The sequence below is a fragment of the Chelmon rostratus genome, chromosome 4, assembly GCF_017976325.1.
Source record: "Chelmon rostratus isolate fCheRos1 chromosome 4, fCheRos1.pri, whole genome shotgun sequence".
Classification (NCBI taxonomy): Eukaryota; Metazoa; Chordata; class Actinopteri; order Chaetodontiformes; family Chaetodontidae; genus Chelmon; species Chelmon rostratus.
The window spans coordinates 18936103-18952390 of NC_055661.1; the positions used below are offsets into that span (position 1 = coordinate 18936103).

Below are 16288 nucleotides of genomic sequence, written 5' to 3' on the forward strand. Positions count from 1 at the left end.
CAAAGTAGGCAGAATGCTTTTCATGTGACAAATGTGTAATTAAGAATGATTTTATAACCCCCCCCCCCCCCCCCATCTCACACATACACACATGCCTTGATGGACTAGAGGTGGGTGGGAGGAACAAAGCATTTTTGTGCTTCCCTACATATGTGAGTGAGTGAGTGAGTGAGTGTGTGTGTGTGTGTGTGTCTGTATGTTTTGAGAGAGAGAGTGTGTACGTATGAGAGTGAGATGAGATGGAGGCTCTAATTACAGTCCTATTAGAATAACACCAGCCCCCATCGCTCACTGATACTGAATGATAGGATGGGATGTTTTCATTTTGGCGTCTAGCCTTTTTTTTGTCTTCTAGATTTGACACCATATTTTTTTAGCCAGAACATTTGGATTTCAAAGATTGTTGTTTTTCAGCCCACACAAGATATTTATTTTGACTCCTCATTTTATCAGCAACAGCAGAAATGGTTGATCACTAGCTTTGGAAAGCTTGCCTACAAATTTAGTTTTACTCACTGTGGTCTGGCAAGGTTCAGTTGGCATTTCTTCTGATTTCAAGAAATGGGAAGGGGTGTGGGCCAAAACAACTCTGCAGGCAGCTGCAACACCCTTAAGGCTCACTGTTTTTGGGTATTTTTTGCATTTCCATCAAAAGTATAGAGAGCAGATAGATAGGTGTGAAATAATATTCATTTGGATTGCATGTCGCCATACATCCAAATGTTTCAGCACTTCCTGCTCCTGCCATAAATGAGAGCCTATTGCAGAGGACATCTTACAAAAGCATGGTATTAGTAGAAGTGAAGAGAAAAATGGAGGGAAAACACAAATGAGATACTGATAATGCAGAGTCCCTCAGTGTACGTAAAATGATAATAAATGTTTCAACTACAGCATTGAGTCAAAATAAAATCCAACATTGTTCATAGATTGTTGTTTTATGATATGCAAACATAATTACACAGTAAGAGCTGCACACCAATAGGGTTTGTAGTTAATTGAAATAACTTCCCGCCATTGGCACAGCTTCAGGTTTCCCCCCGATGAAATTGGGTGTGTTGAGCCACTGATATCCAAAACAATTGTTCTGTTGTGTTATACCTCAATTCTTTTGTGTTGTTCGCATATAGCATTTCATTTTTTTGTATGTTGGGCTCTTTTTGCCATGATATAAAAAGCTCTGTAAAGAAAATGGCAAATAAAAACTTACAGAAACTTCATCCATTCAGCACTTACCGTTTATTTCATCATCTTTTCTTTCAATCTTTTGATATTAGCCTATGATAATGCAAATTTATATTCTCTAGAAAGTGTGGTTCTCTGACAAGAAGGTCATTGTGAAATTGAAAGTTGATTTCATCATCATTATATTTACCTGTATGTCAGAAAAACATCGATAGATTGAGTTGTATGGGTATAATAAACTTTATGTGGTGTAGACTGGTAGGAGCAGTTGCATCTTTAACTTTTAAAATGTTAGTATTGTTATTCAGTAAATAACATTTAATTAAGGTCCAGTGACCTTGAAACCATAACTTTCGATCAAAGTCTGATGTGCTTCCACATGAAAAAGGATGTTGGGGTGAGAAGTAACGTCACAAAGGACAATTCAAATTTTAAATGCGGACAGAAAAGATAATGAAAAATAAACACAAACAACGATCACCATGATCTACCATGGAGGGGGTGAAGGAGGATAAAAAAGATGGATGTTTTGTTTTTATGGCACTGGAATGGAGGACTGGCATTCTTATTTTGTTTGACCTATATGAGCCCATATGGGGGTTACAGTTTGTCTTTAGATAGTCTTTTCTTGGGCTCATACTTTGCTGTGTTTAGGACTTAAACACTCGCAAGTTACATTATTGCAAACATTTATTAATTTAGAAATGTATGTGTTCAAAATATTGTCAGGAAATCTAATTCTCCCATAACTGTGGTAGACAAATCTGCAAGTATGTGTATGTGTGTGGGTTTGGGTGGGGGTGGGGGGTGCTTTCTGGTGCAGTAGAGCCTCGGCTGTCCGTCATCAACCCAACTGCATTAACCTCGGCCTCAGTGCCTGCAGGGCCCACCGCTTCCATTTCTCTGCAACAAATACAGGTCCTGGCCCGGGGCATCCTGGCAGCCAGCATAGTTAATGACTTATTTACTGTTTAATGGCTGTATACCGCACCACAACAACAATTAATGAGAAAAAGCCACATTCACAAGCAGTGGGGGAGCCAGGTGGTGGAGGTTATTTTCTCCTTCTAACTTTATCTGAGCTCTGCCTTCTGCTCTACCCTGATAAACTCCTGCACACCTTACCTGGAGACAGACAGGCTGACAGCTGCTAGGACAGCTACTTTTACACGCTCTGGCAGAAATAAAATACGTACCTTGGATTGACCTTATTTTTAACAAAATCTTTCTATTCTTTTTTGTTCTTTAGTTACTGATCTTGCTCTCTGTGTATTCCTCCATGTTGTTTTGTCAAACTTGTCAATGAAAAACGTGAAACTCTCCTGACACAGAATCTTTCTTTTTCACCGAAACACCATCCTATCCTCATGTTTTTCACCTGGTTTATTTCCCCTCTTTCCCACCATCCTCTGCCTTTTCTGTCGTCCTCTTTTGTTCTCCCCAGCTCTCTTTAGCCTTGTGAATACCATCGCTCAAGCAGTGAGCTGTTGCAGGCACTTTGTTGCTGACCATGGTGCTGAAAGCCTCCTGCCTTCCAATTGCCAGAGTGTTCATTTCATGGTTCATATACCCTGTTCTCCATTTGTCAGAGTGCCGTTAGCCCCCACACTTATTTCTTTAACCCCTTCCCTTACAAATAATAACAAATCAAATGTACATTTGTTTTACCTCTCAGTCACAGCTCTCCTGCCACCGTCAGGCTTTCAATTAAGGTGGTGGCATGTGTTATGTGTTGCTTGAGTTGGGTGCAGAACATGTTGCATGGAGTTTTCAGGTTGACTTTTCGTTCTGTCATTTTGTGGTGCTTTGTTGTCGTGTTGTTTTCTGAAGCCTAATTATGTTTCACTTTTAACTTTGTGCCTTCTTGTTTGTGGTGTGTGAGCCATGAAAAAAAGACAGCGTGATACAAGGCAATGTGCCGTATTTAAGCCCCCCTTCTTGTGAACATGCTTGTTCAGTCATTTCCCTATACTAAATCACCACAGTCATCATAACATATGTAAGCTTGTGTGCTGCCTCCATCTGGCCACATTAGGTTTCCAATTTCCACGAGAACCGCCTCCACATATATGGCTGTTTTAAAAGAAAAAAAAATCAAACAAAACAACTCTGATGTTAAGGAGTCTTGACTATATGCCATTAGGCACTTGATGGTCCTTAATCCTGGTGCTGTGCTCTTTTAAATGTGAAAGTAGCTTGACTCTCTTTGACTTGTGGTAGCATCAGGCCCACAGAAAAAAGTATTTTCAAGTGAATTTCATCCTCATGTCCTGCTGGGAGTCTCTTGACACATACATACTTTGAGATTTTCAGTTTATATTAAAGGTGCTATTTTATTCCACCTTCATTTATAGTTCATACATGAGGGGCAGAGTATTAAAACACCTCTTGATATAATGTAGTTTAATATATCTGCACTAACTATGGCCTTTTTGTTATTAGATTAGCATTAATTAGCACAATAAACAGCTCTCTGGCATATTTAACATGGACTGTTTCACAAACATATGAGTCATTGTAGGGCTGTTCTATCTGTACCTGAAATATTGGAGAGATTGAGAGTACAGGCACGAGGCTACAGAAGCAGGGTGTCATATTTATTCAAAATATGAAATAAGAAATAATAATATTCTGAACTGTAGTTACACCTCCACAGCTAGTTAATTCTCTTTCACTCTCTATTTCATTCCCTTCAATGTCCTTCATTTAGAGAGCCGCCTGTTTTGGTTCCAAATTGTCCTTCATGCCAAGCTGGATTTGTGAGCTATGCTATGCCAGACGCTAAGTAGATGTGTTTTTCAATCTATCTGCTCCCCAACCATCCCACTCTCGTCCGTCTCCCTCTGCCTCTGGACTCCCTCCAGTCCCCTGTGTTTTTAGGACAATCTCTGCGTCTTCTCATCTCTTGCCTTCCTGCATGCCTTCCTACCTGGCTGCCCATTGCCCTTGCCATCATTCACCCCAGGTCTCGATAAATAACCCTGCACCTCTCTGGCCCTCAGCTCTACTGGCTGTTGCTGGAGCACATTTGTTAAAATATCACTCGCTGTTGAGGGGAAATTGATACTGCTGCATTGTGCTCTGGGCAATAGAGGTTTGTGTTGAGTTAAAATGCCACAACACAGACAGTTGTAGGAAAGTTCAGAATTTCAACAAAAAAAGAAAAACAACTCAGTTGTTCCTTCTATCAACATTTTTTTAAAGAACAGCTGCCTGTATTTTTCTTGTTGAAAAGCTGTAACAAAATGTTGGGTCAAACAGTTAATTATGCAACAGACAAGAAAACAAAGAGGAAGATAATATTTGTTAAAATTCCATTTAATAAAGTGTCACACTTAATTCACACAGTCCCCCTGCTCCCCACCAGTCGCTGTTTTTATATAGAAGTAGAGATAAAATGGTGCCTTTAAATACACACAAAAGAGTTCCACATTACTGTAGCTAGCTAGTTGGGCTCTGAAAAAAGGAACTCCATTAAAATATGAAAAACTGTTTGGTCTTTTTGGTTCTACTCCATTGCTCCAAAAACAGGCCAATGATCAGATGAGACATCCCCAGATGACCAGGTAAGAGGAAGAAGCAAAAGTTCCTCTCTGAAATCTGCCATTATCCAGATGGCACCATTAGCGATTAAGCCAGAACATTTCTCCCCTCTTATAATTGACTCCATAGGCTATTAGGCAGGTTGGCACAAGGCTAGGTCCACTGGTGCACGCTCCAGATGTTCTCTTTGTGTGTGTGTGTGTGTGTGTGTGTGTGTGTGTGTGTGTGTGTGCGCACAGGAAGTGAGAGGAGGGGAGAGAGTTTGGCTGTTGTTGTGGGTGCTTGTGGTGGGTCCAGGGCTGCCTACAGATGGACATAGGGCTGGGTGGGTGCTGGGAATAAGTCACATTCAATTATATCAATGTCTCTATCAGTCTGTCTGTTCTCAGTCTCTCTTTCTCTCTTTCTCTCTCTCCCCATGTCTCTATCTCACTGTCTGTCTCTCTTTCTCTTTAGCCTTAGGGGAAGAAAGATTAAAGTGTTCTGTTTTCTGTGCAAGATCTTTGTCTTTGCTTTTTGGGTTTATCTGAGATTAAATTATCTCTCATCCATTGTCTGTCTCTTAGTGTGGGTAAGCAAAGTGATGTTTGGCAGACATTAAGTGCAGTTACTATTATTAAACTCCAAGTAATGCTGAGAGACTTAAAACTAATTTTATTTGTTTGCAAAATGCACCATTTGCTCAACTAACGTGCTGTATATTGGAGTAGTATTCTATCATTTTATGTCAAATGCAAAACATCCTTGGAAAAAGGCAGATTTCAGAGAACCACAAAGCAGGAAATAAATATGTTCATATGCCGCATTTACAGTAGCATACCAATGTCATTGGCAGCTTCCGCATGTGCCACTTTATCACAACCACAACCCTTAAGTCTACACAGCTTTCCACTGGGCCTTAGAGAGAAGAAGGAGAGGCTGATTTTCAGAGCTAGTGCTGTAGCAAGGCATGAAAAGGCTTTTTAAAAAGTGTTTGTATTACATTACTGAATGGACTTTCAGTAATCCCTTTATAGCTAAAAAAAGAGCTAAAAAGCCATTAATTATTCATCTCCCCATGGCTGGTGGTAAAGAGGAGAGGCGCTCTAGGGTTTCCATCAGCTATTAGTAAACAAATCAATGCTGCAGGCTGAGCTCTTTGTCAGTACAGAGCCATATGCCCTTTACCACGACTTTCAGGTGAAGGCCAGAAATGGACCTACATGACACATGATACGGCCTCTAAGAGGCATGTAGAAAGGAAAATGAAAGTTTGTTATGAGGTGGGTTTCATTAAGTTATTGAGTTTGGAAAAGTTATGCAAGGATCTTAATGCAAAAACTGTCCCTCTGCAAGAGCGACACTTAATTTATTCATGACATCAATCTAATTTGTGAGAACAGTTGTAGTTACATTGCTGCTCCAGCTGGGTTGGTTCGACACATTATGCCTCTGTGAGCAGACACTCCCAAATTTGTCACGACCCACCCAACAATAGGTATTTGATGTAATCAAACAGCACAGTTTGAAGCCCCTAATCCAATTTCTTTGGCAAGATACATTGTAATTTGGTATCACCATAATTATGAACTGAATTGTGAACTGTCTGTAAGGGAATTGAATTAGCCGGGAGAAGAAGAGTAATATGATTGGGAACTGGGAGAAATCAATACAGCACTGCTCGTCATCTCAACGTTGACCTGAATCCTGCCTGAATGTGAATCTTTGGGGGATTCAGCTTAATTCAATCTGGTGGAGCTAACACGCTCCCTGTCCCCTCCACATGGTTGACAACAGCTCTGTCTTGATTTAGACTGCCGGGCAGGAACCCTGCTGGGGGAAGCGTATAGCTCTGAGGGAAGTAGCTGCAGCTTGATTTTTTCCATCTGGTTGTATGAAATATATGGAGACATACAGTATAAACCCACATTCAACGCTTCAAACCAACTGCACAGCCCTACATACTCCAGTTCGTATCACTATTATCAAGACAGAGGTAAACATAGTGTTGAATGTAGTAGTAGTTCTATGTGACAAAGTTTTGAATAATAAAGTCTGCTTAGACAGCTCTCTGATGAGCACTACACGCTACATCACTGCATTTGACAAACAGCCCTTCCATACACCCTCAGCTGGGTTGACAAATGGTTCTATGGTGGGGTGTATAGAGATTCTCATCCTCATGGGTGCAGCCCACCGGTGATAGCTCCACCCCGATGGCGGTAGTAGCCTGATGAGAGATGGTTAATGTCGCAACTGCAGCAACCACCTCAGCGGTTCACTCTGATGGATGAGGCCAGAAAAGCTGGAGCTTGCGATGAATTTGTGTAGGCAGGTGTTGAATGAAAATGTAATTGTTTGATTGGCTGATAACTCCAGAGTCATAAGCCATTTATCTCTTAACTCTCTAGCTTTTATTTTCTACTCTAAAGGTATTTTTCTTCCTGTTTTTAAATGCTTGTATTGTTCTTTATAAGGTCTCTCGCCTTCTCTCTGCCTTTTTCCACCTTGAAAAACCCCACTAGCTGATATTAACCTGTTAGGGATAGAGATCTGGTGAGAAAAAAAGTCTGCCATTCAGCTGTCTTTGTTTAAGGGAAAATAGCTTGCGTATTGTGTTGTTCTATTGACTGCTTGACATTCCAATACGTTCTACAGCACTCTCCATGGACCCTGATAAGAACTTGATAACTAGCTAGAGGTGCTCTCCTATTATAGGAGCAGATGGTTTCTTACCAATATTTTATCTTTACAGATAAGATTAAAAAGCCCAGCTTACACTGCACATAGGTAATCAGAGCCGAGAGGAAAGAGCACCTCTAATGCCAAGGAGAGCCCAATGTCAAGAAAATCAATATGTCTGCCCCCTCCCAAAATCAAAGCCTCTTTCCTCCTCCACACAGCACGCGCACAGTTCACTTAGATTAAAGCTTTGTGTGTTGTGTATAATCAAAGCAGGTGTCACATAGGTGCATAATGTTTCATTTTTTTCTCTTAATTCATGAAATTCAGCTGCATTGTCTGGACTCGATGCCATAAACACACCTGGCCTGTGTAACACTGGAACATTCTTTCAATTCGGAAGTGTCTTTTATTTGAGTGGGTCAGATTTGATTGTGCTCATTGTGTTGTCTGTGAGGGAAGCTCGTAAAGGTTATACAGCCCACTGAAAGGCTATCTCATTCACCAGCAACGGAGGGGAGCATGTCCCCAGAGCCAGGTGTTGAATGGACTCAGGAAACAAATAGCTCTTCCTGTCTTGTTATTGGGGATGCACTGATAAGGTTGGGCTGGGGCATGCTGAAGGGTGATTACTAGGGTGTCTTTTAACAGACTTGCCTGTGATGATCAGCCATTATAGTTATGCATATACTCATTGTACTGTATCAGCCTTGTGACCAGCACCTCATCCTATAGCTACATCACCTGCTGCACCCTGATTCACTGAGCTCTGTCTGTGTTGACACCTACTTAATTCCCACGGGTTATTGCAGATCCCTGTCCACTTAAGTGTGTATGTGTGTGTGTATACATGCATGTGTGCAGAGGGGAAGCAGAGGGAAATCATTGCTAGCCTGGGAGAAGGGAAAAAGCTATTCAACAGGGGCGCCCACGGTGGCAAAGCCATTTCCAATAATGTCCTCTTTCTGCAACAACAATTGTGTTTAACCCCGATGCCGATGGCTTCAGCTGCCCACTATTTGTCATCCCACCTCTTCCTCCCTCGCCTCCCTCCATGCCTTCACATACACAGGCAATCGCAATGAAAGTATGCATGGCGCATACATCGCCAGACTCATACTGCTGCTCATGTTTGAATAAACAACACGGAAATGGTGAAACCATCTGCTTTTTGGTATTTTGTAACCCCTGGATCTAGTTTTACAGTGCTTAAAGCATTTGATTTGGCCTCAATGAGGTTTGAAGCAGCAAAAAAGTCTCATATAAAAGGATGAATTTTGTTAAGTTCAGAGTGAGGAGGTTTTGTAACATGGAGAATCAGGTTTTACTTTTTCTATACTAACTTAATTTCTGCCAACTGTGATGGTTTTCCTGGTATTATGGCACAAATGAAAATGCAAGTCCTGTTATCTGTCTGTCCCTCCACATTTTTTTCTTTTATTCCTTTCACCACATCTCTCTTTTCCCCTGCACCCCTCTCTAATCTCTCTTCTACCCCCACTCCCCATGTCCCTGTGCTGGCGAGCGGCGTGTGGAGGTGATTTATCTGTGGCACTCACTGAGGTCCCAATGCAGTGGCGCGCGCGCGCACACACACACACACACATGCAAACATGTGCACAGACATATGAAACACACACAGGTAAGGTTGCAGCTGTGATATATTTTAATTACAGTTTTAGTCAGAAGTAATTAAGATTTTATATCTAGAGGGACAGCTCAAAACCCATCCCCAACACACACACATGCATATGTGCACAGACACCCACGCACACAGACACACATACAGAAAACATACGCTTTTCATGTCTTTTTTCCTTGATTTCTGTGACATTTGTCTCTCTAAAAGTTTGAAATGCACATAATCATGTTTTAGTTTTTGGACAGAACATTTAAATGATGCTTCAGAAATGTATCACAAGGAGTTGGTATCGTTTGAAATTTTTTCGAGCGGTACCTGAGTTTTAATACAGATGCCATAATAGTTTCTTTGATAGCTGACTTTTGAACATGTTTTTTGATTCTACAAAATCAAAATAGCTTTTGCTGTCCATCAGTGTTTAATATGGCTAGAACACATACGCAATGACAAAAATGTTTATTAACAAAATAATGATCTTCAGTTTTGCAGTATTAGATGAAAAACAGAAGTAAACAAGACTTTGAATATGAACATCCATTTGTTGCCAACTTGCAGTACTTGGCACTGGATACTCTGTGTTATGAACAAAATTTGGTTGGCACTGAGTAAATGTTCGATACCCAGACATATTTATTCTGTTATGAGTTATAGCCTCTAACTATAGCTGGGTAACAGAATTCACAATCCAGTATCACAAGTGACAGTTTCCGCACCACCCCCCTTTTTTTTTTAGCACAACGGGGGTTTTGAATAAGATACACAGGATTGAAGGAACCGTGGTGAGAAGGAGGAGACTGTGCAAAAGGATGAGAAGGTGATTTGTGCAGAAACATATAGGCTTTGCACTGTAAGCTGAGTTGAAGAGCAGATTTGGAAGCTGTAATACAGTGTTGTGTTGTCGTGGAGTGCTGACAGGGGCGGCGAGCTGAAAGTGCGCAGAGGATTGAGGAAAAAGAAATGTATCTGAGGGTGTGTGTGTATTTGTGTGTGTGTGTGTGTGTGTGTGTGTGTGAACAGGAGTATGTGTGCTTTTGTGTGCTCGCACGTGTCTGAGAGTGTGTATGTATGGCACAGATGGAAAGACTTCTCAGGGATTACTGCGTAACTGGAAGAGGAGAGAGGTGGTAATTGCATTTTAATTACAGTGTTGATGGTTTTGTGCTCTGCCAGATGGAAGGTTCTTTACAGATATAAGCACAAAATAAATCAGCCCTCTGGAAAATAAATCAGCCCTTAGGTGACTAGTTACCTGCCGAACTGAGTCCCTAACCTTGTCTCGAGTCACAGGTGATGATGATTAGTTGAGGCTAGTTGATATCCAACCTAGACCTCTCACACAACACTCTGTGTCCTTCTACTTTCCTTGTAATGATGGATATCCATGGTCATATTACTTCCTACCAATCTACAGCTGTTCACGTTCCATTTTCAATACATGTAGACTTGCCAGGTATTCATTGGATAACTGCAAGATACCCAGATAACCATCCAAAACATATATTTATGCCATAAGTGATTAATCATCTTCATAACATAACAGTCACATATTTTTGTCGCTGCTGTCAAAAGTAGTAGCTCAGCAATGCTGCTTTTGACTGATAAAGGCTTGTTTTGTGATTCCCTTGCAAGTTTCTAGGGGCTCCATGTTTATACTTAATAATAGTGGCAGGACATTTTGCTTTCAGTAGCACACTAGCACTGGATGAGCTCCCATGGCGGCTTTATGAGAGTGACCTTTGGCAGCTTGCTCATTGAGATCGGTGTGCCAGTCCTGAACTCAAGCTCTCACCTTCCCAGCTTAATGAACCAAATATGGCTGTGATATAATACTGTAGCTAGAGTCAGCAATTTTAGAAGTCATTCTTACTATCAGGGTCATTTGTTTTTATAATTTTGACTTTTTACCATGAAGTAACACAGATATTGCATTTTTGTAATGGTATGATAAGATAACGAGCCTGCGAAAGTTTATAGTTTTGAAAAAATTCAGTTGCAAGAGATAAACAAAGACGTTTTCCATGATGTCACAAAACTACGAGAGCATTACTGTAGTTAAACAACATCCTCGGTCTTATGTTTGCCTTGAAAATGGTATCATGAACAAAGAAATGGATTGTAGATAAGTTCAAAATGAGGTTTTTTTGTATGAAACCTAAACCTGATATACGTTGGCCACAACACACAAAACGTAGCTAGCACTTCTATAATTTACAGAGGAAACACTGAGTATGTAGTTTGAGGTCAGATGAAAGAGGAAGCAGAAAATTTAAGTCAACTTTGGTTCTCCTGATCAAGGTGAGTCCTCCAGCTGTGTGCTATGTGACAGCATGACCCTTCCAGGGCTGTGAATCTGACACGACCAACAGTCCTGTGGCTTTTTGACCTGTGGCTGTTCTTAACTCTCTCTCTGTTTCTCTGTGCCTCTCTCTCTCTCTCTCTTTCTCTCTCTCTCTCTCTCTTTCTCTCTCTCTCTCTCTCTTTCTCTCTCTCTCTCTCTCTCTTTTGCTTCTTTGCTCTTTACAAACTGTCTGAGGGAGATAAGGCAGGCCTGATAAGCTGACTTCCGTCAAAATGCTCTCCCATCTGTGCAGACCTCTGTACCTCAGAGGAGAAAATGTATTTATATATCATATGCTCACATGTCTGCTCCAAGCATGATAGCAACCTAATGGGTTTATGATACAGGGGAAGAAAACGCCTGCTGTCTTTACCTTACAGACTAATATCAGGAATTGCAACAGGGGCTACAAGGTTGGAATCGGGGTAGGGAGGCACTGAGGCAGCCTTCCTAGCTCTGGTGGCCATTTCTCCTTTCCCGAATTGGCTCAAAAAGGTCATTTTAATTTTAACACCAGAGTTTTTCAGCCATTAACTTACATATTAAACCTGCAGCTACTTATAACCTTTCAATTAACATCGCTCGTAAGCACCTCCTTTGGTGGTTGGCTTGACTGTGGGTACACGTGTGTGTATGGTTGCATATGTCAGGTGGCAGTAAGCTGGCAAACTTAATGGTGTTGGTGTATGGGTCATTTTAATAAATTTACCAATTACAGCAGCATTCATATACATGTAGACCACAGCCAAAATCATTACTATTGTAATATTTTTTCGAGTGCATTACAGTTATACGCTTCACCCACTGTAGAAACTAGCTAAGGTAATTTGCTGAGAAATTACCTGTGTTGCTTGTAATATAAGCGAAGCAGCACAATTTAGAAACACAATGACACCTCAGAAAAAAATGTTCCCAGACTTAAATCCACTGACTGTACAGATTTTCAAGTCTTAGAAAAGGCAGTGCTGGCACGGAATTATTTTCCCTAAGCGGCCATTTATTCTTCACTGTTGTAAATTAGGTAAACCAGTGTGGCTGAATTATGTTCAGACACAATAGATTAAGAGAGGAAGATATATACTTTTGCATCCAAAACCTTTTTTTCAAATTAGCGCACAACCATGTAACTACAATAAAATATGCTGTGTATTTATTTGGTTGATTTACAAAATATATCCTCAGCACTGTGCCTTCAATCAAAAGTCTTCCTTCTATATTTATGTCATGTGGCAGGGAGAGTGTGTATTAGTGGGATTAGAGATGCTGGTCTATTCGTGTGGTGTCTGGTAACACACGTAGCTCAGTCTAATCTGCTTACTATTGACTGGAAGTCCAATAATCCCTTTATGGTAGAGAGGAAACATTACATGGAATGCTGCTGCAGCATGGGGGGGGGGGGGGGGCTAGCCAGTTCCCTAGCTTTCCAGTGTGGGGTGATGCTAGCTGTCTGTGGAAGCTGCTGGGTCAGATCTATGAAAGACTCAATCAGTGTCTAATAATGTGATTAAGAAAACAAGAGGAATAAGAAAAAGGGAAGCAGTATTAACTGCTAAATGACTGATGCTCATTGACAGAAGGGTTTTTTCATGCCCTCTTAGTGCCTCTCAGTTATTGACTGACCTATCCAGCTGTTCTTTTGATATTTTCTGTGGCTGGGTGAGTTTATGTGCGCTTCTCATGACTCAGCAGTCAACATTCAATTTATATGCAATTTATATACTGGTGAAATAACTGGCAACCCAGGATGAGGTGTCCTGAAGTCGGAAAATGATAGACGAGGTAGAGATGATGATTTCCAAGCTGCAAAATAAAAGTTATCTCAACTGAGTTCATTGTTTTTCTCTGTCAAAAGACTTCAGATGACAAATTCACTGTTAACTTACAAGAGACACGGAAGGGAGGCTGATTTCTGTTGACTCAAGACAAATAACTGAGGCGATCATAAAGATTTATTGAAGACTGTGCCTGCTCAATGTAGCTCATGTGTTATACTTAAAGGAGGCACAAAGTCTAGCTGATAGCTATGGTAAATTAGCTAAATTATTAGATACTTCAATCCTGCTTTAATCATTAGTTTGCTCCTCATGTTTGTAGTGTTTCCTCACAAGGAACATGCATTTACCTAAAGACTTGGAATGATAATGTAATGTGCAATAGGTGGAGAAGGGTTGTAATGAGGAAAGGTCACACCCATTAAGACCAAGATGACAAACGTGTTTCATATTATTACATTGTTCCATTCAAATGAATAGCTATTTTACTCCATAGCAAACTTGTTATAGTGTCTTTGACTGTTCTCTTTGATTTGTATGTCTTTCTTCAACACACACAAATTGGTAAGTGCTTGTAAGTGTGATTTGGTGTGCTGAATTTGAAATATACCGTAGAGTTACTGAACCCTCAGCATTCATAGTGCATTGTATGGTTCATTGAATAGTGAATGCTTCAGAATCAGTAAATGGCCGTCTCCAGGAGATAATCACATTTGACTTTCAATAACAAGTTATGGCCTGTACTGTTTGAAATAATGTAGTTATTATATCTTGTGTTGGTTTGAGATGTAATTGTCATCCCATCCCACGGCCTGCTCATTTTTAATTTGAAAATCCCAAAGTTTCATAAAACTTTGATCAACAGCAGATGATCATCAGTGAGATATTGCATGTGACCAAAGGGCAATTTACAAACCTGATTTCATTATAGGGTATTCTGGACTGATGGCTTGAGTACAAAGCAGTGTGTGTCAGGATGTTGAGCATAACAAGGAGACAAGCAAGCAGTACAGTTTGCTTTTGAGCACTACAGTGGGTTAGCTACACGTAAAGCTATATGCTCTAGAAAGAGCTTTGAGACGAAACAGAGTTCATTATGAGTAAAATGGCTCCTTGTAGACATGTTAGTATTTGAGATTCTACAAAATGATGGCCTCTGGTGTGCACACACTCTTCCCCTCTTCCTCTCTTGCCTTCTTTTTGTCTCTTTCTATGTTATACACGTCAACAGACTATACACACACTCTTTTTGTGTGAGCACACACAAAACGCACTTGCATCCCTTGTCTCTGATGTGCCAGCGGTTGTTGATAATGAGATTCCTACAGGATGGGAAACTCCAGGGAGACTGACTGACGGCCCACTTTAAACACTGCAGTCTCCCTCTCCCTTTTCTGTCCTCTGAGACACAGACGATGAAACGAGAATGGGAAGGAGAGTAAAAACATACTGTACCACACACGGACACATACACTCACGCACACACACATTGAAAAAATAGTAAAAAATATGTGGGGCCTTGTGGATTTGCCGAAAATATCAGCATGAGCAAGTGTTGTATGTTTTCAAAAAACATTGATCTGTTGAAAAAATCGTGGTTACAATATTTAGAAATGTGGTAACAGCAGCGTAACTGACATAATTATGCATGCCTGTGTATTTGATTGCCTGAATAGAGTGCCAGAGCACATAAATGTATGCATATGTATTTGGACATTTATATGCATGGCTCTGTTCACATGTGTATACATCTGTCTGCATGTGTCTGATCTATTGTGTCTGTGGTGGGGCCCCACTGAGGAAGAGGATAATTACGTGCCTTTTGCTGTCATGTCAGGTTGTCTCCTCATAGTTATGCACATGCTTCCTGAGGGCTCAGAGGCCCTGTAACATATACAGTATATCTCTCACATACACAGGTTTGATGAAGTACCTGGTGCCACAGAGGACAAACAGAACTAATTTCCTGTCACTGCCTTTGGACCTCGGCTCTATTTTCATTTCCTGCCTTTGCTCGGAATACAATAATGCCACTTTACGGTGCATCCAGAGATGGGCATGTTGTTACTTAATGTATTTTTGCTCACAGGTTCTTCTCAGAGGGTGGCATTCATCCAACCTTCAAGAAGGCACCAAAATGTACAGATTGTTTGGAGCTGTCTGTAAATTGCATATCTACTGTAAGTAGGAGTAGCATGTGCGTACTCTGGATGAGGACCAAAATGCATGGAAGCAGAGAAAATGTGTCTGGTCTCAGCTCAGTTTGTTTTTGTGGTTTGTCTTTAAGCAGGCTTTTTAAGACTCAAATATACAAATGTGCAAATGTACAAATATATTAAGACTTTATAAATATGTACAGTATAGCATAGTGCATTTTTGTTTGCTAGATTGCATTCTTTTTTTGACCTGAGTTGAGTGTTTGCATGTTTTTCTACTAGCATTCAGAAAAAAATCAAGATGAAAAAGTCAACATAGAAAGTCTTCTTTTGAAGTCGGCCTGTTTTTAAAGTCAGTGTTTCCACTGAGATGTCCTTTCTTTTGAATGAAATAACAATGAGCATCTGAGCTCAGCACAAACAATGTGCAACGTTGAATTTGGAGAACCGCTTTTCTTGTCGACAGGTCTTCTGAATAGTGACATTAGGCAAATATGTATGTTGTCCCTTAAAAAAGCAGACAGCAAACACACATACCATTCAATTTGTTGTCTAATTCTCTGTATGTACTGAAGGGTTGTTTAACTTTTGTGTTGTAGGCAGATGCCAAAGCTCTCCGTCAGGTCAGGCCTCATACAACAAGGGAGTTAGGGTAACATAAGATGATTGGCTGATTGGTGTTTTCCTCAGTTTTAAGTCATATTCCCAATGCGAGGTGTGCAGTCTGAAGTAATAATCCTGTCTAAATGGAAAACATGGCTTGGTCATAATCCAGCTGCCTCTCTGTTCCCTGAGTGTCTTCGTTAAACAATCTACCACGGTAATGAAGTGCTAATCTGCTCAGCTCTTTACACAAAGCATCTGCATGTCTCCTAGAGGCAGAACAGGTACACAATGCTCTTCCCTTCTTTGCTTGTTGCATTTCAAGAGGAAATGCACAGGGCAAGAATAAAAGCAGCCTTAATCACAAGCCATGGAGAACTTTGACAGC

General features: G+C 40.7%; 1 protein-coding gene across 1 annotated transcript in view; it reads left to right on the forward strand.

The window, feature by feature from the left end:
• Nucleotides 1-16288, forward strand: part of agbl4 (AGBL carboxypeptidase 4) — a 268049-nt gene that overhangs the window by 37135 nt on the left and 214626 nt on the right. The window lies entirely within an intron of this gene.